The sequence below is a fragment of the Portunus trituberculatus genome, chromosome 18 (genome assembly GCF_017591435.1).
Source record: "Portunus trituberculatus isolate SZX2019 chromosome 18, ASM1759143v1, whole genome shotgun sequence".
Taxonomy (NCBI): Eukaryota; Metazoa; Arthropoda; class Malacostraca; order Decapoda; family Portunidae; genus Portunus; species Portunus trituberculatus.
The window spans coordinates 9,087,050-9,112,049 of NC_059272.1; the positions used below are offsets into that span (position 1 = coordinate 9,087,050).

At 39.1% G+C, this 25,000-nt stretch overlaps 1 protein-coding gene across 5 annotated transcripts in view; it reads right to left on the bottom strand.

Annotated features, from left to right (window-relative positions):
- LOC123505534 (myosin heavy chain, non-muscle-like) overlaps positions 1-25,000 on the bottom strand; it is a 186,142-nt gene that overhangs the window by 85,960 nt on the left and 75,182 nt on the right. For 4 of the 5 annotated variants that reach the window (XM_045256957.1, XM_045256956.1, XM_045256953.1 and 1 more), the window contains exon 3: positions 9,736-10,168. The gene's annotated coding sequence lies outside the window, so the exon portion shown is untranslated. Of the gene's footprint in view, positions 1-9,735; positions 10,259-25,000 lie in introns of those variants that run through there. The other variant, XM_045256954.1, reaches the window with a different exon arrangement.

The window sequence follows — 25,000 nt, forward strand, 5'->3', positions numbered from 1 at the left end:
AGAGAGAGAGAGAGAGAGAGAGAGAGAGAGAGAGAGAGAGAGAGAGAGAGAGAGAGAGAGAGAGAGAGAGAGAGAGAGAGAGAGAGAGAGAGAGAGAGAGTTTCATTTCATCTTCCACCTCTCTTTCCTTTCCCCTATCTTCTCTCCTTCCTCTCTTTTAATATGTTCCTTTTCCTATACTCAAGTTCTCTGTAGTCTCGTTTTTTTCCCTTCTTCCAATATATCATTCCTCATCCTTCATTTCTCTTTCATCTATTTCTTTACCTCGTTACACCTGTCATTCCTTCATTTTCTACCTCCTCACTAAGCCAAGTATCATATTCTTCTCTTCCTCCTCCTCCTCCTTCTACTGTTGTTCATGTAGATTATTGCAGACAACTTTGTTAAGGTCAAGATTAACTTCTGTATGCTATTAACCATTTTATTCTACCTTCCTTTTCTTTACACCTTCAAATTAACAACAAAAATAAACTTTTCTTGTCAATCTTCTTAATGCGTTCTTTAGGATCCAAGGGGTCTCCAAGCGCATGGGTTCGAATCCTGTCCACGGTCCGAGTGTAAGTTGGGCTTCCTCACTAGGGGCAAGGGTTTCCTAGCGGGTGAGCTTTGAGATTGGAGGTAACCCCAAAAAGTATCCCCTTTAGCCCATAAATTCCCGTGAAAAGCCCACATGGTATAAATAAATAAAAAAAAGACTGAATTAACCCTTTTATTTACGCTTTCTCTTCCATATCCCTTAAAAACATTAAAAAAATAAACTTTCTGGTTAACTAATTCCCTCTACTGCTCAAGAGAAAGACCCTGATCCTAACTCTCTATATCAATTGTCAAGGACACTTATCTCTCTCTTCTTTTTTTTAATACTGGTTGTCACGGCGCGTCAAGCTATCACGGTAGCGAGGGTGACGCAGGCGATCGACAATTCATTGCTCACGTCACGGCCTCGTCACTCACACGTCGCATTTCTCTCAGTCAAATAAAAGTCACTCTGTATTTTGGCGTGTTGAAGTAGTGGTGGTGGTGGTGAAGAGGAAGAGAAGTAAGAGGTAGAGGAAAACGAAGACAAGGACAAGGAGGAAGACAACAGTAAAGCCAGAATGGACATGATAACAGAAAAAGGAAAATAAAATAATGAAAACTACGGAAATAGAGAAAAAAAACCTGAGGCGAGAAACATGACGAAGATGCTGACGAAGTGACAGAAAAAAAAGAATATAATAAACCTCAAAGAAAAAGCAAATAAATATATAGATAAACAAATAATAAATTAAAAGAAAATGAAAATCATGTCATTCACAAACACAAGCAATTCCATCAAACAGGATATTAGGTGTTGAAAATTTTCGTCGCATGTGAATACCGACAACAATGCAGCTTGGGAACACGATAATCCCCTTCATTGTAATTCCTATGCTTAGATTTCCTAGGTCAAAATTAAGACAAAACAATATCGCCCCTACCAGCCAAAAATTAATAACAAAAACTATGAATATCATGTTTTTTTTTTTCGTTTTAAAGAATGAAGAAAGTATAAGAAGTATTTGATTTGTTATGGTAGTTTCTTTACTGACAAAAAATGAGTCAGAGAAAGTCGAAAGAATGTGTGAAAGTAGCACAACTAGATAGATCATTCCACAGCTTACCAGTGACGAGCGGGGAAGAGAGGAGGGAACACTTAACTCTTGCATTACTTACGTGGATGAAATATGGATAAGCGTAAGCAAAAAGCGTGATCTATACATCTCTCTCTCTCTCTCTCTCTCTCTCACACACACAGCAGCGTCCTCAGCGATATTCAGAACTACTAGTAATACACACACACACACACACACACACACACACACACACACACACACACACACACACACACACTTTAGAGAGAGAGAGAGAGAGAGAGAGAGAGAGAGAGAGAGAGAGAGAGAGAGAGAGAGAGAGAGAGAGAGAGAGAGAGAGAGAGAGAGAGAGAGAGAATTAAGCATCGCCAAACAAACAGACAGATAGAGAGAGAGACCAACAGACAGACAAACAGACAGACACAGTGCGACAGACACACAGCGACAGACAGACAGACAAACAAAATAATAAACATATAGACAAAACACACACATTAAACGTGAAACAGCACACGGAGCAAGGCATTACTAAGTCAAACAAAACAAGAAAGAACGAAAGCAATAGAAACTGCTCACACTCCCGTAGCGAACACAGCACACAAACCAACGAAGCATTGTGGAACTCCCGCAAGTGTTTTGGCGTTTTATGAAAGTGTGGGGTGGAAAAACAAGGGAATTGAAGGAGGTAAGGTAAGAGAGGAAGGCGAGAAGGAAGAAGGAAGAAAGAAAGAAAGAAAGAAAGAAAGAAAGAAAGAAAGAAGGAAAAAAGAACTAAAAAAAGAAAGATAGATAAAAGGAAGTACAGAATACAATAAGGAAGGAATGAAAGGAAAGAAGCAAGAAAGGAGACAAGAAACATAATAAGGAAAGTAGGACAAACTAACGAACGAACGAAAGAGCGAAAATAAATAAAAAGAAAGGAAGAGAGATAAAAAAAAAGACAAGAAGGAAGAATTTGGAGAAGTACGTAGTAAATAAGCGGGAAGAAAAGAGGAAAAGAAGATAAAAATGGAATGAAGAAAGGAGAGAAAGTTCCTTAAATAAATCAACGTAAGAAAGGGAGATGAAATTAATGTGAAAAGTGTGAAAAAAGAAAAAAAAACAAGATATGAAAGAAAGAATGAAGAAAAGAGAATAGAAAGAGGAGAGCAAATTAGAAAGAAAGAAAAGAAGGAATGAGAGAAGGAAAAGATATTGATGGATACATAGAAAGCAAGGGAAGAAAGAAGAAAAGAAATGGAAGAGGAAGAAAATAGAAAAAACAGAAAGAAACAAAACAACGAACAATAAGTGGAAAGGATAAGTGAATAAATCAATGTCAAGATGAAAGATGAAATAAAAGAAGTCATCCACGAAGGAAAAAGAAGAAAAAAAGGATTAAAGGTAAAAAAGAAAGGAAGGAATAATAAAAAGTGAAGAAGAAAAACAAAACCAAAGACGAAGATAAACAAGAGAGAGACTAAGAAAACAAAACAAAAACACAAAAAAGAGAGAGAGAGAGAGAGAGAGAGAGAGAGAGAGAGAGAGAGAGAGAGAGAGAGAGAGAGAGAGAGAGAGAGAGAGAGAGAAATGAAGGGCAGCAACGTGCGGAACAAATTGGAATGAATCGAACCATTACGAGGAATCCGAACATTTTATCGAGACAAACCGCCCGTGACAAGATAGACTCTCTCTCTCTCTCTCTCTCTCTCTCATTTTTTAATCTTTTTTCCTCCAAGTATTTTCCACACTCCAATTGATCTTTTTTTTATTTTCTTCTTTTTTCTCCTCGCATATTTTTCCTACTTTTTTTTCCAATACTTTCATTTTCTCCTCCCTCGTACCTTCTTCCCTTTTTTTTTTTTTTTAGTTCTTGCTTTCATCGTTTTATTTCCTTCTTTCCCTCTTCCAACATCTTTTATTCAGCGTAAGTTTCCTTCATTTCCATTTCGTTGACATCATATTTTTCTGCCATGTTGCATCTCTCTCTCTCTCTCTCTCTCTCTCTCTCTCTCTCTCTCTCTCTCTCTCTCTCTCTCTCTCTCTCTCTTTAAACCAAACAACCATCATCCCTCAAAACTCCTCACACACACGCACGCACACACACACACACACACACACACACACACACACACACACACACACACACACACACACACACACACACACGTTCCCTTCCTTCCATCACGGCAAAACAGGTGCGAACAGGTACGAGGAAAGAGAAATGGAGGGGGAGAAATCTAGACACTACCTTATATTTGAACATAAAGACAGACAGACATACCAACTATTTCTGGCGTCACTACTAGAAGAGTTGAGCCTCGTTTATGAATATCTATGATGCTTCGCTTAGGTGAGACTTTCCCTATATCTTCGTCATGGGAGGAAGAAAAACTGTGATTTATTTACTGGCTCATAGATCATTCAGTGGAACGGAGAGGGAAGGGGAGGTACTAAGATGTATGAGAGAGAGAGAGAAGAGAGAGAGAGAGAGAGAGAGAGAGAGAGAGAGAGAGAGAGAGAGAGAGAGAGAGAGAGAGAGAGAGAGAGAGAGAGAGAGAGAGAGAGAGAGAGAGAGAGATATGGATCGGAAGAAGGGATGCATGAATGGAAGAAGGAAGGACGAAAGGAATGAGTGAAGACTAAACGAGAAGGAAGGAGGGAATGATAGAGAAGAGGGGAGAGGAAAAAAGGGAAAAAAAGATGGAAAGAGAGAAGGAGGAGGAAAAGAAAGAAAGAAGAAAAGAAAGGAAAAAGAAGGTAGAGAAAGAAAGGAAGGAAAAAAGGTAAGAAGAAATAAAGGAAAGGAAAAAGGAAAGTGGGGAAAAAAGCAATGAGAAAAAAGGAAGGAAAGAAGGAAAGAAGGAAAGGATAAATAGAAAATAACCAAAGAAAAAATCATACAGGAAAGCTAATGGACAAAAAGAAAAATGAAAATATATGGAGAGAAAAGGAAAGAAAGTAAAAAAGAAAAATAGACGAGTGTACAATTCAACATTTACATACATATTTATTTATTTATTCCTGACACGGCAAGACGGCGTCAATGATGATAAAAGAAAAAAAAAACGGACAAAACTGGAAAACAAAATAGGACAGAAGAAAATAATAAATGCATGAGGAAAAAAATAAATTATGGTTGAATTCGTGAGCAGAAAAATAAAAAGAAAAAAGACCGTAGAAAAGAAAGGATGTAAAGAATGAAACATAAGTGGATAAGGAAAATAAATGTACATGAAAAAAAAGAAGAGAAAAGAAATCGATGCAAGAAAACTGAGTATAAAAAATAAAGAACGGAAATAAAGAGGAAGGATAAAATGGATTACCGGAATAAAAAAGCAGAAAGCAAAGAAGAGGAAGAGAAAAGAGATGGAGAAAAAGAGGAAGGGCAAATGGATGAACGAAACAGATGGTCAGAAAGAGAAGGAAAAATTGAGAAAGCAGAGAAGCGAAAAAAAACGAAGAAAAGAGGATAATTTCAGCGAAGGAGGCAATAGACACCTGGCGAAACGGTAATTACTCCCAGTGAAATCCTAAGCACTGGATCAGAGGGTGCTGTAAACTTGGCAGCGAGGCGTGAGAAGTGCTGAGTGAGGCGCCATCAGCCCGTCACGCCAAGAAATATTTGAGAAATGGAGTATGGAAAGGATGATAAGAAGAAGCCGATAATACTGACAAGAAAATACATCACCATTTACTTATATATTCATTATGACAGCTCTCTCTCTCTCTCTCTCTCTCTCTCTCTCTCTCTCTCTCTCTCTCTCTCTCTCTCTCTCTCTCTCTCTCTCTCTCTCTCTCTCTCTCTCTCTCTCTCTCTCTCTCTCTCTCTCTCTCTCTCTCTCTCTCTCACACACACACGGGCCAATGAACGCGCTCGCCAGTGCACGCACTCACCAGATCACTAGCTAATTAATGGATGTATTTAGTTTAATAACAGTAATAATAATAATAATAATAATAATAATAATAATAATAATAATAATAATAATAATAATAATAATAATAATAATAATAATAATAATAATAATAATAATAATAATAATAATAATAATAATAATAATAATAATAATAATAATAATAATAATAATAATAATAATAATAATAATAATAATAATAATAATAATAATAATAATAATAATAATAATAATAATTATTATTATCATTATTACTATTATCATTAGTAGTAGTAGCAGCAGCAGCAGTGTAGTAGTAGTAGCAGTAGTGGTGGTGGTAGTGGTGGTGGTGGTAGTGGTGGTGGTGGTAGTAGTGATGGTGGTAGTAGTGGTAGTAATAGCAGTATCAGTAGTAGTAATAGCCGAAATAGTACTAGCAAGAGCAGCAACAGCTGCAGTAGTAATAGTAGTAGTTGTAGTAGTAGTAGTAGTAATATTATTATTATTATTATTATTATTATTATTATTATTATTATTATTAGTAGTAGTAGTAGTAGTAGTAGTAGTAGTAGTAGTAGTAGTAGTAGTAGTAGTACACAACCAGGAACATTTATAACAATCTTCCCAATCCTAAGCATGCATGACTGAGCCAAAAAGTAATCAATGTTATTGCATGGAAAAGAAAGTTAACTTCTCTCTAATACAAAAAAAAAAACCCGCAAATTACGTGAGGAGAATGGCCCAGTTATTCTCTCATGCAGCGATGAACTCGTCCGTGTCTATTCATATATTCATTCATTCGTCTTCATATAGTCCTGCACCTCCACTACCGCTACTACCACCTTCACCACCGCCTTGCGTCACTAGTTCAGAGAAAAAGGGATACAAGAAAAAGGTGCATGACGAGGGTGAGCGAAGACAATCCAATTTTGCTGACACTCAAGGTTCCCACAGCACCACGGAGAGGCAGCCACGCTACAGACTTGACGTGTTCCAGGGTTTATGAGCAGCACGGGCTTATAAGACGCAACCTAATAGACAAATAACAACTCTTACCTGGAACAATATCTCAGCCTTGTTACGAATGATTATACACGCCATCCGAGAAGACCAAGGCTTAAGATGATTTATATATACAAATAGGTTCTAGCGAGGACTGTTTTCAAAAGTTACTGATACAATCATCTGGGTTTTTATCTTATTTTTCTTTAATGATGGTATATAAGCCTTATCATTCCTCCACCCCCTAAAATTTCACTCATTTTAATGTAATAGTTTTGTGTATGCTTAGGTTATATGCAAGAAAGGTCGCTGGATATTCAGTAAATCTTTGCAAAAGCTTCATTTTTTATTTTATCTAACCTGCCTCGGGCTTCCCAAATCGTGCGTTAAAGTGTTAAGATATCAGAATAAGTTTAGCTAAGTTTAGGTTACATTTTTTGTATATCACACTTCCAGAAAAGATACCGTAAAGCTTTTTTTCATTAGTTGTTTGGTTTTTAATATGAAATATTCCTTAGGATTGTTCAAACATAATAACCTAAAGACATCGAACTAACATCAAAACCATGAACACATCCCTGAAAAGAATAATTTCCACTACGGATGTGATAAATATCTAAGATAGGCTACCCAAACCATTCGAAATACACTACCAAGCGTGGAACCAAAATGTATGATTACAAGGGACCCATCGCCCGCACCATGACGCATTGGGAGACGCGTACAGCTGAATGAAAGAGTTATATCAAGAGAGAGAACATTCCACACCACCACAGACATTACATAAAATCACTTCTATAGAAATTCCACACACGAACATTCTTCCAAGATAGTTTAATCTAGAAATTTAATATAGAAATCTTACGACAAACTTCTACATCATTACTTAACTTAAACTGACCAAACAACGTAACCTCACATAACTTAACCGCAAAATCTAACCTAACCAAACCAGAACCTAATTTACTACAGCACGTCCTAAAACCATTTACTTACGAAGTCATGGGTGGAAAATTCTTATGGAGAAAGAAATTTATGTTATGGGAACACATAGTACGAGACAATACTGCAACTGGTGCAGTGACCCGACAAGCAATAACCGACATTCCTACTTCGTTCTCCTGCATATTTCGCTTTGGTTCCTTCCTACTAGCAGTCGTCCCTTATCCCCAGTAACATCCCAACAGCATTCGGAGCTAATCAGGCCCACACCCACGTTCTGCCACGGCCAGTTAATGCGCGGCAAAATGAGCCAGAAACACCAGTATTCGCCGGCCAAACGTCACTCTTGGGGTGGGATACAGTGAGAGAAAAAAGACTGAAATGGTTATTGGGAGCCAGGGAATGCCGGCCGGAATTTACTTTGCTGTGCTGCTGTTTTCATAAATCTAACACCCACCAAAGCAACAACAAAAATAGAACAGCTGGAGCTATCAATGTCATTATTGTCAGTAGGCCTTGTCTATTGCCACCAAAAACACAAATACTATTACTATTGCTACTACTATTAATACTATTAAAACAACTACTACTACTACTACTACTACTACTACCACTACTAACAGGGCAGCAGCAACAGCAGCAGCAGTTACAGTAGTAGTAGTAGTAGTAGTAGTAGTAGTAGTAGTAGTAGTAGTAGTAGTAACTGCAGCAGCAGCAGCAGCAGCAGCAGCAGCAGCAGCAGCAGCAGCAGCAGCAGCAGCAGCAGCAGCAGCAGTAGTAGCAGTAGTAGCAGTAGTAGTAGTAGTAGTAGTAGTAGTAGTAGTAGTGGTGGTAGTAGTTTAAGTTGTAGTAATGCAACAATAATCATGATATTACCTTTATTAGTTATCAAGATTGTGGTGGTGGTATCATTATTATTATTATTATTTTTTATTATTATTACTGCTATCGTTGTTTTTCTTGTTATTCTTGTTGTTGATGTTATTACAGTTATCATTGTTATTATTATTGTTATTATTATTATCATTATTATTACTACTATTATCATCATCATTATTATTATAATTATTATTACTTTTTTTATTATCATTACATTATTATTATTATTATCTTTATTATTATTATTATTATTATTATTATTATTATTATTATTATTATTATTATTATTATTATTATTATCATTATTATTATTATTAATATTATTAATATTATGATTATTATTATTACATTATCATTATTATTATTACTATTATTATTATCACTACTATTATCCTTTTTATTATCATTATTATTGTTATAATAATAACAACAACAACAACAACAACAACAACAACAATAATAATAATAATAATAATAATAATAATAATAATAATAATAATAATAATAATAATAAAAATAATATTAATTATTATCATTACTATCTTTATTATTAATGTTATTATTATCATTATTATTATTATTAATATTATTATTATTATTATTGGTTATAGTATCACAGTTATAACAATAATACAATAAGAAATAATAACAAGAATAACAACAACAATAATAAAAATAATAATAATAATAATAATAATAATAATAATAATAATAATAATAATGATAATAACAATAACAATACGATGATGATGATGGAGATAATAATGATAATAATGATGATAGCATTCATAACAATGATTTCAAAATGATTTCAATAATAGTAATAATAATAATAATGACAATAATAACAATAATAATAATAATAATAATAATAATAATAATAATAATAATAATAATAATAATAATAATAATGATAATAATAATGATGATGAAAATAATAATAATAATAATAATAATAATAACAATAATAATAATAATAATAATAATAATAATAATAATAATAATAATAATAATAATAATAATAATAATAATAATAATAATAATAATGATTATAATAGTAACAATAATAAATAATAAACTTATGATAATATTGATCATAATAATAACAATAGTTGTAATACTGATGATAATTACAAGAACCACAGCAATAGCAGTAACGATAGTAATAACGACTACTACTACTACTACTACTACTACTACTACTACTACTACTTATAATAATAATGATAATAATAATAATAATAATAATAATAATAATAATAATAATAATAATAATAATAATAATAATGATAGCAATAATGATAACATTAATGATAATAATAATAATAATAATAATAATAATAATAATAATAATAATAATAATAATAATAACAATGGTATGCACACACACACACACACACACACACACACACACACACACTCACCTCCCAGCAATAGTCTGCTCACTCCCTGCAGGGCGGGGTAGGCGGGGTAGGAAGGCGTCCCAGGCACACCTGAATGCCTCGCTGTACTCCTGACGTGGGGTGGGGATGGCCGAGGCGTCTCTTGGGGGCCGCGCTGCCTCCCCAGGGACTCCACACCTCGCTTCGATGGCTGAAGTTTGTTGACCTAGATATTTCGTCTCTTCTTGCTGCGAGCCGCGGTGTAGCTGCCTAGCTGTCTGGCTGACTGGCTAGCTGGGGCGCTTTTGCTGAGTCCTCGCTCGTATATATTTGTCAGGCGCGCCTTAGAATGACGTGGTACCTTGCCTGGTGCCTTGTGGTACCGTTGCGTGGCTGCTGGCGTGCCCTGGGAGGCCCGACGCACCCTGGCACCTCCTGGCTGGCCACCAACGCCAGCCCGACTGCCTCCCAATGCCTGTGTGAAGAGCAACGTGCATGTGAGTGTGTGGGTCACGAGGCCTGAGACACAGCTCCCCCTTCACCTCGCCTCCCTTACCTCCCTCTTACACAGTACATGCTTACTCGCCCCCTTCACCCCGCTAACGTCTCCTGTATTTCCTCCTCCTTCTCTTGTTGTTTCCTATTCTCTTATCTTTCTCTCTACATCATTTCTTTCTTGTTCTCCCTTTTATTTCCTCATTTGTCTCCTTCTGTCCTCTTCTCCGTGCCTTTATCTCTCCCTCCACAGCAGTGTCTCCCCTTCTCCCTGTGTGTTTTCTATATTCTCCCTCCCTCTCTCGCTTCCTTCCTTGTATTACCCTCCCTTCACTCCCCTTCCTCCCCCAGCCCTCTCCCCGTTCTTTCTGTTGTTACTCCTCCTCATTGGGCCCTCTCTCTCTTCCTCGTTCTTTCTCCCCTTCTCTTCCCCCTCCCCGTTCTTCCCCCCCCCCTCTCTCTCTCTCTCTCTCTCTCTCTCTCTCTCTTACACACACACACACACACACACACACACACACACACACACACACACACACACACACTTTATTTCACAACTGTAAACATTTATTTTTTCCTCTCTCATTCTTCCATACTTCTTCCTTCCCCGATATATATTTTTTTCTCGTTTAATATGTTTTTCTTTTTTTTTACTTCTCCCGTCCCTCTTTCCTTACTCTCCATCCTACACGCTCGTTCCCTCACACTCAATCTAGCAGAAGAAAAGAAAAGAAAAAAAACAAGATAGAAAAAAAAAATAGCGGAAGTAAAAGTGGGCAAAAATAAAGTACAAAAGAAAAGAGGAAAGGAAATACAATATATAAAAAAAAGAAAGAAAAACAACCCACTCAATCTTATATAACAAAAACTTCCCTTCAAGAATGTTCGAGTGAAATGTTATAGAGACGTCAAATTACCTGTCGTTTCCCTGACACACATTTACAGATTAAGGCTAAAGCTTTTTCCCATTTCATCAAAAACCCATGGCTGTTTGTGACGGGACGGGAGATTAAGTAGGGGTGATAGGCACTGCTGACGGTGAGTACATGGTGGTTGTGGTGGTGCTAGTGGTGGAGGTGGCGGTGGTGGGTAGAGCTGAGTAAAATGGTGTTAAATAGAGTGTTAGTAGTGGGTGGAGGGGAGGCTCTGTGCGTGATAACGGGTGGAGATGGAAGGCAGTGGCGTGGATAAGATGTTAGGGGGGAGAGGCAGCGCTGCGGGTGGAGGTGAGGTGAGGTGAGGTGAGGTGAGGTGAGCTGAGAGGAAGTGGAGGGAAGAGGGGGGTAAGTTTTACGGAGGGAGAGAAAAAGAGTGGAGAAAGAACAAGGAAGAGTTATATTTTGCTTCCGAGGGGGGTAGAAAGGGCAGAGAGAGAGAGAGAGAGAGAGAGAGAGAGAGAGAGAGAGAGAGAGAGAGAGAGAGAGAGAGAGAGAGAGAGGGATATTGATACTGATATTGATATTGATACATTTTATTGGCTATTCAATACATTACATACTAATATTTGTTGGTGTTATATAGCCAAGGTCCAATCAGCCAAGACTCTATTATGGGGGGGAGAGAGAGAGAGAGAGAGAGAGAGAGAGAGAGAGAGAGAGAGAGAGAGAGAGAGTTAGTGGGGGAGTGGGAGGAGCGTGAACGTGGCACCATATCGATGTTCACAAGGTGACAGTATCAACACAAACGATGAGCCAGGTGTCCCGACCCAAACATTCACCAGAGACCCTCCACAACTTCCCCCCGTCCAACCCTCAACCTCACGGGACACTCAACAAACACTTCAGGACATCAAACTTCTACGTCACTTAATGTAGGTTACTTAGGAAGACATTAGGCAAAGACCACAACTTGCCCCCCAGTTCTTCCTCTCCTTCCACCTCCTCCTCCTTCTCCTCCACTTAACGGCTAGCGCGGATCGAGGCGTCTCAAATATTTAATGCCGCACTGACGTCACACGCATCATCGTAGAAAATGGGAATATGAACACAGAAAATGGGCGTCTTTGCACTTTTTTCGAGCTTTGACTTTGATAGATTCCCGTGTCGTTTCGTTGCTTTTATGGGAGGTATATAACACGTGAGCTATTCCAATCAACACACGCAGATTAGGATGATTTAATAACGCAATTCTCTTTCGGTACACGTAAGCCTGACGAAAAATTATGCGCACGCCAGGCCATGTAATACCAGAACTGCAAAAAAGATCGTCGCGGAAATGAAATATGCAGGAAACGCCAAAAACCCTCTAGTAGAATTCCGTGGCTTTGTCAATAGAAGCTGATCCACAAAGACAAGGATGGATGGATGGATGGATGGAGTGATAGACAAACTCACAAACAGATAAAAAAAAAGACATACATACAGACAGATAAACAGACAGAGAGACAGTCAATTTGATAGATAGATAAACAGATAGATAGATAGATAGATAGATAGATAGATAGATTGACGGGCTGAAATATACTGATATAATGAGTGAGCGAGAGAGAGAGAGAGAGAGAGAGAGAGAGAGAGAGAGAGAGAGAGAGAGAGAGAGAGAGAGAGAGAGAGAGAGAGAGAGACAGAGACAGAGAGACAGACAGCCAGCCAGACAGCCAGGCAGGCAGGCAGACAGGCAGACAGGCAGGCAGGCAGGCAGGCAGGCAGGCAGGCAGACAGACAAACTGTGTGGATAACCATGCACACACACACTCGCATACACATACACACACACACACACACACACACACACACACACACACACACACACACACACACACACACACACACACACACACACACACACACACACACACACACACACACACACACACACACACACACACACACACACACACACACGTTGTCGAAGCAGGAAAAGCGAAGTGCTTGGAAATTAATGGTAAGTGAAGTGGACACGGAAGAAGAAGAGGAGGAGGAGGAGGAGGAGGAGGAGGAGGAGGAGGAGGAGGAGGAGGAGGAGGAGGAGGAGAGATGGAAAGATGAAAATGTGTCACGCAAAGCTATAATCACTGGCACAATGAGAAAATAATGAGGGAGGTAAAGGTTTTAGGTGTGACGTGCTTGTGTGACTATGAGGAGCGAAAAAAAAAATCATTAATGTTCTCAACATGGAAATTAAAAGGTAAAAAAAAAAAAAAAAAATCAACAAGAAATGTCTGCCCTTGTTGCAATGGTAAGGAAGAAAGATGCGTTACTCTACTTATTATTGTGTTACGTTGTTTATTTACGTATTGTTTTATTTACTCGTATTGATGTTTCCTCCAGTTCTCCACTCCTCCATTCCTAAACACTCCACCACCACCACCACCACCACCACCACTAGCATTACTACTCCCCAATCCACTCACATTACTCATCACTACGTATGCCTCACTCACTCCTTTTAACTCATTCTTCCACACTCCACACGAAACAAGATACCTTTCAGCACTAGTCTAGTCTCTCTGTCTCTCTCTCTCTCTCTCTCTCTCTCTCTCTCTCTCTCTCTCTCTCTCTCTCTCTCTCTCTCTCTCTCTCTCTCTCTCTCTCTCTCTCTCTCTCTCTCACGGCTCCACACAGTCCTCCTCTCATTCCACCAAACTCTGCAGCGACACTTTTTTCCAGTCCATGTTTTAAGCTGAGCAAAAACTACAACCTTTTTAAAAACTTGTGATATTTTGCCGACCTTCTTCTCTGAGGTGCGCGGATACACGGCTGGAATTCCTCCCACCTGGCGCCCTCACTCTGCCCTTGTGTTCTTGAAGGTGAGGGAGATTAAGGATGTGTGTGTACGTGTATTTCGGAGGGAGAGGGTGGGAGGAAGTGGCAGTTTGGTGCTTTAAGTAACGTAAAGTGTGTTTCCTTAAGTAATTCGAGTTTATGATGTGTTCTCACCAGTGTAGAATGAGAAGAGAGGATATAAAAAAATAATGTTGAGGATGAATAGATAAAAAACAGGTAGATAGATGTTTATATAGATAGGAAATTAATAGATTGATAGATAGATATATAGATACATAGATAGATAGATAGATAGATAGACAGATAGATAGACAGATAGACAGATGAATAGATAGATAAATAGACAAATGAATAGAAAGACTGATAGATAGTAAACAGACTATATCAACTAGATTAAAAGATACGTAGGTAAAAAGATAAAAACAAGAAAATATAAGAAAAAGACAGAAAGAAAGAGAAGATACACGTCCCTGCTATGTTTGCCAAAAGAGTGAAAGAGATGAAAGCAAAAAAAATTTAGATAAAAAGATGAAAAGAAAGACAGAGACGCAGGCAGGTATGGATAGATTGACAGATAGACAGACAATTATAAATACACAGAAAAATGAAAAAAAATATATATATAACTAAAATAAGAGACAGCACGTACGAGGAGAGAATGGAAGGAGTGAGAAAATGGGAAAAAAATAAAGATTAAAGAAAATGAAAAATGTACAAAGGAAGATATGAAACACAAGTCTTTTCTTCTTCTTTTTCTTTTCTCCCTCTTCTCTTTCCTTCTTCTTGTTTTTGTTCTTCTTGTTCTTGTTCTTCTTCTTCCTCTTCGTCTCCTCCTCCTCCTTCAGTCCGCGGTGTCTTCAGAAGCGCAGTGTTTTGAGGGAACCGTCGAGTCGAGTCTGGGAAGAGAATTGGTGCCCACGTTTGTCTTTCATCTCACGCCTTTATTTGTCAGGGAATGGGAACACGCACGCGAGAGAGAGAGAGAGAGAGAGAGAGAGAGAGAGAGAGAGAGAGAGAGAGAGAGCGAGAGCGAGAGCGAGAGAGAGAGAGAGAGAGAGAGAGAGAGAGAGAGAGAGAGAACAAAACTGACAGTAGCAAAAAAAATATTTCATTAATTATGTACGTACATAACTCACTTAATCAGTTATCATGTTTTCTTTATATAATCATTTCTGAGTTTTCTTGTTTTTCCCACAGGTTTTCACTAATTTTGTTTTCTTTTCTAATTATTATTTGTTCTTTTATTATAATGATTTCTATCTCAGTGATTTTGTTAATAATTTTTCGCTCTCTCATGGAATACATTCTTCTCTATCTACAACGTCTCATCACCATCACACATTTTTTGTACTTAACCTGTATGACCATCCCATCCTCCTCCTTCTTCGCCTACTCATTTTCTTCTCTCTCTCTTCTCTAAACTTGTGTCTTTGCCTCCTCTATATATATATATATATATATATATATATATATATATATATATATATATATATATATATATATATATATATATATATATATATATATATATATATATATATATATATATATATATATATATATATATATATATGGAAAAAATATTTAACAAAAGTTATCCAGCCTTTCGGAGCGAACGACTTCCAGTGATCAAACAGAAGTGTTCGAAATGCCTAAAGAATTTAAGGCATCAGCGCAGAAGATTACTTTACAGTCTGTCGATCATATATAACAAGAAGACGTAACAGTGTCAAGATAATTGGCGAAAGGATCTTGTTAAAAGATAAATATCCTCAATAATATTTTTAATTCGTTCAGTCCCTTCACTGGAACTCTTTCTCTGATCCTGCTTTCGATTTGAAGTTTTGAAAAGTGTATTAAGACACCTCTGCAGCAATACTGTGCAACACTACGGGAGCTAGAACTCAACTATCGAATTTTAGGGCTAGCAGCATTGAAACCATTTGTTTTTTCTTTCTCGCTTGATTTTTTTATTGCCCTAGGCCAATATTCTCTATTCCTACAAAGCACAACTTGTTATCTTGTTACTTTTTACCATCCACTCTACCACCCACTTTATTTTTCTCTCTTCCTTCCCGCTACTTTTCATAGTCCCCACTGAAGGGAACGGTTCTTGGAAAAACCTTGGTAACTACTGAACGATGTACGTACGTACACCTCTTAAAGGTGAAAATGAGCCGAAGGCATCTCATTGAGATTAATGTTTACTATGATGATGATGTGTCTTAATTTGCATTAGATGGTATAGCAGAACACAAACACCTTCATAAGGGACGCAAGGTCTGCTACTGTTTGTTCTTCCTCCTTGCCAATTTTGTACTTCGCTTTCTTTTTTCTCTTCGTCTTCGTCATCGTCCTCAATGTCTTTTCTTCTTCTTCTTCTTCTTCTTCATCTTCTTCCTCCTCCCGCTCCTCCTCTTCTTCCTCCTGCTCCTCCTCTTCTTCCTCCTCCTCCTCCTCATACATTGCAGTTTTCTCTTGGGCATACCGGTCGTAAACAAGTCATAATCCCTTCAAAGCCACTCCCACGCCTGCCTACCTCACTCGCTACCTCATACTCGCCCACACCACGTCTGCCAGCTATTCTTTTCACCCTGCCCTCTAAATCCTGCAAGAGTGCACAATGGCTCCCTTGTGTTTCGTAAGAGGTAGACGTATTACGAAAGACTATGTGGAAATAAGACATGACGGGAAAAAGTGAAAAAGTAATAAATCCAGCAGCTGTCCCCTCCTCTCTCGGTCTGTCTGATCAGGTATTCATATCTGTCCATTGCACACACCAAAGCCTCTTTTATATTTTTACTTTCCTTTTTCCATCACTAGTCACCTCACTCACTCGCCTCAATCCAGCACCACCTCCTCCTACTCCTCCCTTTTACCTCTTCTTTTTTTCTTCTCTATTTTTCCCCTTCTCCTTCTCCTTATCATTATCATTCTTTAACTATCTAGCACCTACTCCTCCTACTCCTCTTTTACCTTTTCTTTCTTTTCTTCTCTATTTTTCCTCCTCCTCCTCCTCCGCCGCCTCCCCTCCTCATTCTTCAACTACTCCAAGGTCTATAGGTCTATGATTTTCTCTTCCTCTTCTTTTAGCATCAAGTAAAAGAAATGGTGGGTGACGAATAGCCTTCCCCTTCACTGTCCTACCATCCTGCATCTCCTCAGGTCAAACTCTCTCGCACGAACCAACAGGTGTGTGGATTATATTCGCTTGACCTTTATGTTGCCTTGCGTTCATCCTCCCCACGCGCCTCCTCTCTTCATAACACTTTCCAGTATTCTATTATTCTTCATCAGAGCTGTGAATCTTCCTCGTCCTGATCTTATTTCATCTCGACTATCTGTTATACGTATCATTTCTCCCCAAACCAGTACATCTACACTACTTCCTCCTTCACTTCTTCTTCTTCCTTTTCTTCTTCTTCTTCTTCTTCTTCTTCTTCTTCTTCTTCTTCTTCTTCTTCTTCTTCTTTTCTTCCTCCTCCTCCTCCTCCTCCTCCTCCTCCTCCTCCTCCTCCTCCTCCTCCTCCTCCTCCTCCTCCTCCTCCTCCTCCTCCTCCTCCTCCTCCTCCTCCTCCTTCTCCTCCTCCTCCTCCTCCTCCTTCTCCTCCTCCTCATCCTTCTCCTCCTCCTCTTCCTCTTTCTCCTTCTCCTCTTTCTCCTCCTCCTCCTCCTTCAACTCCTCTCTTCTCTTATTATGAATCCCATCCAGTTCCTAGCTGCCTATTAATATTCCTCCATAGGAAAGTGAATTCCCACATTGCCAGCTTTTCTTCCTCCCCGTCTTCCTCCGCCTTCCACTCCTTTCTTCCCAATTCCCCAAGAGACAGCGGGACAGACACCATCGTGCGGGGCTGTCAAGAGGAACCAAAAAAAGTTGCGACGTAAGACTGAGTGACACAACCAACTCCTGGCAGCTCCCTTCTGACAGGCAGCGGCTTGACTGGAGCTGAGGCAACGGGCGTGAAGGGAAAGGTAAGAAGAGAAAAGGTAGGTGGGAATATAAACGGTAGTAAGAGCAAAGGGAGAGGTCAGGTAAAGATGAATGGATGAATGGAAGAATGTAAGGGTTGAAAGGAAGGTGAGTTAATGTAAAGGATATATATATATATATATATATATATATATATATATATATATATATATATATATATATATATATATATATATATATATATATATATATACATAGAGAGAGAGAGAGAGAGAGAGAGAGAGAGAGAGAGAGAGAGAGAGAGAGAGAGAGAGAGAGAGAGAGAGAGAGAGAGAGAGAGAGAGAGAGAGAGAGAGAGAGAGAGAGAGAGAGAGAGAGAGAGAGAGAGAGAGAGAGAGAGAGAGAACAAGGAAACATGAAAGATATTCTGAATAATTATACATACAGTATCCTGTGTGTGTGTGTGTGTGTGTGTGTGTGTGTGTGTGTGTGTGTGTGTGTGTGTGTGTGTGTGTGTGTGTGTGTGTGTGTGTGTGTGTGTGTGTGTGTGTGTGTGTGTGTGTGTGTGTGTGTGTGTGTGTGTGTGTGTGTGTGTGTGTGTGTGTGTGTGTGTGTGTGTGTGTGTGTGTGTGTGTGTGTGTGTGTGTGTGTGTGTGTGTGTGTGTGTGTGTGTGTGTGTGTGTGTGTGTGTGTAAAGTACTGTAAAGTTATTCCGAATGAGTTATACACACGTGAACAAAAAATAAAGAAAAAAAATATGAAAGAAAGAAAGAAAAAGAGAGAAAGAAAGAAAAAGCTAGTAAAGAAAGAACACCATAGAAATAAGGGATAGAAGCAAAAAAAGGAAAAGGTAAAATAAGAACAGGAGAAAAAAGTAAGAGGAACAAAGCATCACGGGAAAGGAAGAACGAGAAAATAAGACAGCGCCAAAGAGGAGATTCAGATAAGCCAGCGTTGAATGGAAGGACTATGAAAGGGAGCGAAAGGCGAAGGTAGACGGCGGGCAGTGAATGACACGAGAAGAGCCGGGAAATTAGTGAAAACAGGTGAGGAGAGAAGAGAGGAGAGGAGACGAGAGGAAAAGAGAGAGAGAGAGAGAGAGAGAGAGAGAGAGAGAGAGAGAGAGAGAGAGAGAGAGAGAGAGAGAGAGAGAGAGAGAGAGAGAGAGAGAGAGAGAGAGAGAGAGAGAGAGAGAGAGAGAGAGAGAGAGAGAGAGAGAGAGAGAGAGAGAGAGAGAGAGAGAGAGAGAGAGAGAGAGAGAGAGAGAGAGAGAGAGAGAGAGAGCAGATAAAAGGAGAGAATGGTGTCGCAAAGTGCCACCTTGGAAGTAATAATGAAAGAAATGGAGGATAAAAATGGGGGTTGGGCTGGAGAAGAGGAAACAGGAGGAGCAGAAAAAAGATATGTAGAGAAGAAAGGATGTGAAGAGAAAATGAGAGAGGAGGGAAAGTGAGAGTAAAGTGCAAATGAGATAAGAATGAAATAAGTAAGGGAAAAGAAAAGAGAGAAATGGAGAGTAAAGGAAAGGTAGAAAATAAACCGGATGAATAAAAGAAATAAGAGATAAGATAGTATTCTATAAATACAGAGAGGAAAGACGAAAAGAGAGATAAGGTAAATGACTAAAGTGAGTGACGCAAGTATGACGAATAAGGAAAGACGGAAAAGACAAAGAAATAAGAGGATGAGGAGAAGACGTAAAAAATGGAGAAAGGGAAAATAAGAAACAGCTTGTAAAAATCACATTAATAACGCATGACTTATGAAACAAAACAAAACCAGAGAGAGAGAGAGAGAGAGAGAGAGAGAGAGAGAGAGAGAGAGAGAGAGAGAGAGAGAGAGAGAGAGAGAGAGAGAGAGAGAGAGAGAGAGAGAGAGAGAGAGAGAGAGAGAGAGAGAGAGAGAGAGAGAGAGAGAGAGAGAGAGAGAGAGAGAGAGAGAGAGAGAGAGAGAGAGAGAGAGAGGATAACAATTGAAGAGATATCTTTACATATACACATATATGAAAAAAGAAAGAAAAATAAGCAAAAATCTAATCTTGAAAAAAAAAAAAACGAGAAGGGCGAAATAAAATAATATATTAACCGTTAGAAAATAGAATTGAGACTTAAATTTCCTCTGAAATAGTTGCAAGAAAAAAAAACAATTAATAACTTTTTAAAACTTAATTTGAAGCAGATAGACGAGGCAGAGCTGAAGGGAACGTGATGGTGATATTTAATGGAAAGGATGCACAGTGGAAGGTATACGAGAAAAAAGAAAGGAAATAAAATATGGCAAAAAAGAAGAAGAGACGAAACATTATTAAAGAAAAGACTGGTAAATGTGACGAGAGAGAGAGAGAGAGAGAGAGAGAGAGAGAGAGAGAGAGAGAGAGAGAGAGAGAGAGAGAGAGAGAGAGAGAGAGAGAGAGAGAGAGAGAGAGAGAGAGAGAGAGAGAGAGAGAGAGAGAGAGAGAGAGAGAGAGAGAGACAGAAAAGTTGTGAAAGAAATCTGATGAAAACCTAAACATACATAAAGAAACGTAATGTAAGACTGGATTGACGAAGCTTTGCCAGAGAAAATATTGATAAAATGTCAGGTGAAAAAAGGGAAATTATGAAAGAAACCTGGTAAAAATCTAAACTGCATGAATGTCCTGAGATGTGCAATTACTTACATATTATTGAATGCATATGTGAGAAAATGGTGTATATGTAAGTACTGGTAACATAGAGTATAAAAGAATATGTGCGTCTGGAATGTGCTTGGGTTAGTGGTGGTGTGTTAGTGGAAGTTGTAAGGCAAGAGAAAGCGCATGCAAATGTGCTGTGAATGAGTTACTTTATAATCAAACATACTAAAAAGTTAGCATTGTGTTTGTGTGTGATAGTAACTGGTTAACCCTTTCAGTACCAGATCACATTTCCATATTCATTCTGCTTGCTATTTGGTGATTTTATACAGCTTCAGAAATTTACGTGGGTTATTAAAATAGTGAAGACTCTTGCCATTAAACTTCTGACCGCCATAAATCCTTCCTAATGTAAATAAAGTCGTCTAATCATACCCAAAACTCAAAGTAAATATTCGTCACAATACTGAAAGTGGTTAAATGCAGGAATACGTAAAAATAGATGTGCTAGTAATGTTAAAGATACCAGTGTGAAGAAGTGCTTTTGAAATATCTTTTAAGAGTAAAGCAACGTGCTCTTAGGTGTTAGAGTCTAAGAAAACTATATGTAACAGTGGTCAGTATGTGGTAAAGTTAACCCCTTCACTACTGAGACGCATTTTTACCTTGATATTTGGGTGTGATTAGACGATTTTATTTGCATTAGAAAGGTCTATGGAGGTCGGAAGATCAATGGCCAGACTCTTCACTATTCTAATCCCCACATACGTTTCTGAAGCTGTATAAAATCACTAAATAGTAAGCAGAATGAATATGAAAACGCGTCCCAGTACTGAAGGGGTTAAGTGGCGTAATGGTGCGTTAAGGTGTGCAGAACAGATGTACAAAAGCATCAGTGGCATGTGTGCTTGACGAGAATACAAAAGTGAGAGTGTAAGAGTGGGCGAAAGTCGTCAATACATAATCAACAAAGGCCAGCACGCATGACACAGCGATGACACGAGGGCAAGGATACGTGGGGCGCTGTGGGGTGAAGCGTAGTGATTACTTTCGTTTTCTCCAAAGTTTACTGAAAGGCGCTGCGACCCGGGAGAGAGACGAGGGATGAACATGAACTGGACAAAACGAGAGATGATATTGCGGTAGAAAAAAAAGGGGGGTGAATAAAAAGTAAATATTAATAAAGAGTCGCTTCTCTAACCTCTAATTATTGATGACTTTTTTTCTCTATATTTTGATGTGTTTTGAGTTTACATGTCATTTATTTATTAATTTCCATGGAAGACACCATTTCAATCTTATCATGTATGTACACCACGATGACGAAAAATTTAACCTTCTCTATTTTCAGATAACTTATTTTACGTATCTATTTCAATGTGGTTTCATTCATTTTTTGCCACTTATTTTCACATACACACCACGAGGACTGCGAATCTAAAAAGACACATAACCGTCATCAACATCATAACCACCACCACCATCACCATCATCACCTCCCTCACACCACAATGATCAGGCCAGGCGACTCATATATAAAAATAATAGGTGGGAATTAGTGAGTTATAGGACTATGCACCTAATGGAAGTGACCACGCACCCGGCCTTGCTTCACACACACACACACACACACACACACACACACACACACACACACACACACACACACACACACACACACACACACAGGTGGTATCCAAAACTGTACGTGCTATTAATGCTCTTTGATACAGTTCTACATGAAGGAAAAGAATTAACGACGTAGATTTGCCAGCAGTCACTCCACTACTCTCCTGTTCCCTCCCTCCACTTCCCTCCACACCACCACCTCCTCCTGTCCCTTCTCCTTTAACACAGAAACGCACGGCTATGTAAATCATGAGATGCAAACACACACACACACACACACACACACACACACACACACACACACACACACACACACACACACACACACACACACACACACACACACACACGTAAAAAAAGACACTACACGTTGGCAATGAGGTCATCTATTCTTCCAGCAGCAAATTACGATCACCCTGAAATAACTGGTGAAGTAAAATTTATGGGAATGTAATGAAGGTGAATGAAGGCAGGACGACGCGAGGCAGGAGATCAAAGAGAAAGCGAGAGAAAGAGAGAGGGAGGGAGGATAATGATAACAATAATTAACACCAGCTATATAATATAAAGACCCGAAGTGAAAGAGAGACAAACATGCACACACACACACACACACACACACACACACACACACACACACACACACACACACACACACACACACAAACCTTGACAAGACTAATAATAAGGTACACAAACAGGTGACAAAAAGGAATAGAGAGAGAAAATGAGACAGAGAAAGGAAAGAAAAAGAACTCGAACACGTACAATTAAGAGTATAAAAACCGGGGCATCATTAAGCGTTGATGCAAACAAGGTAAGAACAGATAAGAACAGGTGAGGACAGATGAGGACAGGTGTCACGTCAATGGTCTCACTAATGACTCTACCAGACCGCACGAGACGACGTAGGTGGGAATATTTTTGCTTCTTGTCTTTTATGGGACAAAGCAAACCCGACCTCGATAAATATTAAGGGAGGAGTAATGAGAGAGAGAGAGAGAGAGAGAGAGAGAGAGAGAGAGAGAGAGAGAGAGAGAGAGAGAGAGAGAGAGAGAGAGAGAGAGAGAGAGAGAGAGAGAGAGAGCAGACAGATACTCGTAGGCAGGCAGGTAGGCAAGTAAGCAGATAGATATAGATAGATATATAGATAGATATAAAGGCAGATAGACAGAGATAGATAGATAGATAGATACATACATACATACATACACACATAAATACATACATGCATAGACAGACAGACGGACAAATGTACATAGAGATGAATAAACATATAAACAAGCAAACAATCGTACATTCCAATAAATATTCAAATAGACATGAACAGTTATAGACACGCACAAACACACACACACACACACACACACACACACACACACACACACCTCCCGTAAGTACCTCCAGGAGAGGTACTTACGGGGATGTAGGCAGTGCTGCAGACTGAGTGATTCCCCGTGTCCTCTCTTCCCGGTTCCCTTTGTGGTCTCATTTATACAATTGAGCAGCTGCAGCCTGCCCTCTAAAGACAACTTCTACTACTTCCTACACTACACTACAACACCTTACACTTTTACACTCTTCAAATCAAAATTTAATAATGGCTTCACCACGCCCTGCCTCGGAGTCCCCTCTGGGAGGGGACCATAAATGTCCCCAGGTCGGACTGCCCTCTGCTGTCGACCTTGGGTGTCTTGACACTTCATCTAATACTTTCACTATCAATTTCTGCAACATTCGTGGCCTTCGTTCTAATTTTCAATCTGTGGAACACCACCTCTCCTCTACTAAACCTCATCTTCTCTTCCTAACTGAAACACAGTTGTCTGTGACTACTGACAGCAGCCCCTTTTCTGTTCCCTCCTACTTGCTCTATCCTCATTTTCAATCCAAAGCTGGATGTTGCGCATACGTGCGTAACGACACCACTTGCTCTCGTGCCCACAATCTTGAATCTTCAGAATTTTCTACCATCTGGCTAAGACTTCAATGTCACTCTCTAACTAAATTCATCTGTGCTGTATACCTCTCACCTAATTCCTCTGACTATGTAAAATTCTTTGACTATTTGACTTCCAAGGTGGAGCACATCTTATCTCACTTTCCTTTTGCTGAGATCTCCATTTTAGGGATTTCAATGTTCACCACCAGCTTTGGCTTTCATCTTCTTTCACTGACCAACCTGGTGAACAAACCTTCAACTTTGCTATCCTTCATGACCTAGAGCAGCTAGTGAAGTTCCCTACCCGTATTCCTGACCGCCTTGGAGACACGCCCAACATTCTTGATCTTTTCCTAACCTCCAACCCTTCTGCTTACTCTGTTAAACTTTCCTCTCCGTTGGGCTCCTCCGACCACAATCTAATTTCCGTTACCAGTTCTATCACTCCAGTGCAGCCTCAGGACCCGCCTAAGCGGAGGTGCTTCTGGCATTTTAACTCTGCTAAGTGGGAGGAACTAAGGCAGTACTATTCTGATTTCCTTGGGATGATTATTGTTTTCATGTCAGAGATCCTTCTCTTTGTGCCGAGCGCATAACAGAGGTGATTATCTCTGGCATGGAGCTATACATTCCTCATACTTTCTCTAACCCTAAAGCTAAAAAGCCTTGGTTTAACTCTGCTTGTTCTCGTGCTGTCAATGATAGAGAGGCGGCTCACAAACGGTTCCGTAGCCATCCAACTGCTGAAACTCATGCCCTATATATTTCTGCCCGTAATCATGCCAAATCTATTCTCCAACTTACTAAAAACTCTTTCATCAATAGAAAATGTCAAAGTCTTTCCAATTCTAACTCCTCTCGAGATTTCTGGCATCTAGCCAATAATATCTCTAACAACTTTACTTCTTCGTCTTTCCCTCCTTTACTTCATCCAGATGGCTCTACAGCTGTCTCTTCTTTTCTAAAGCTGA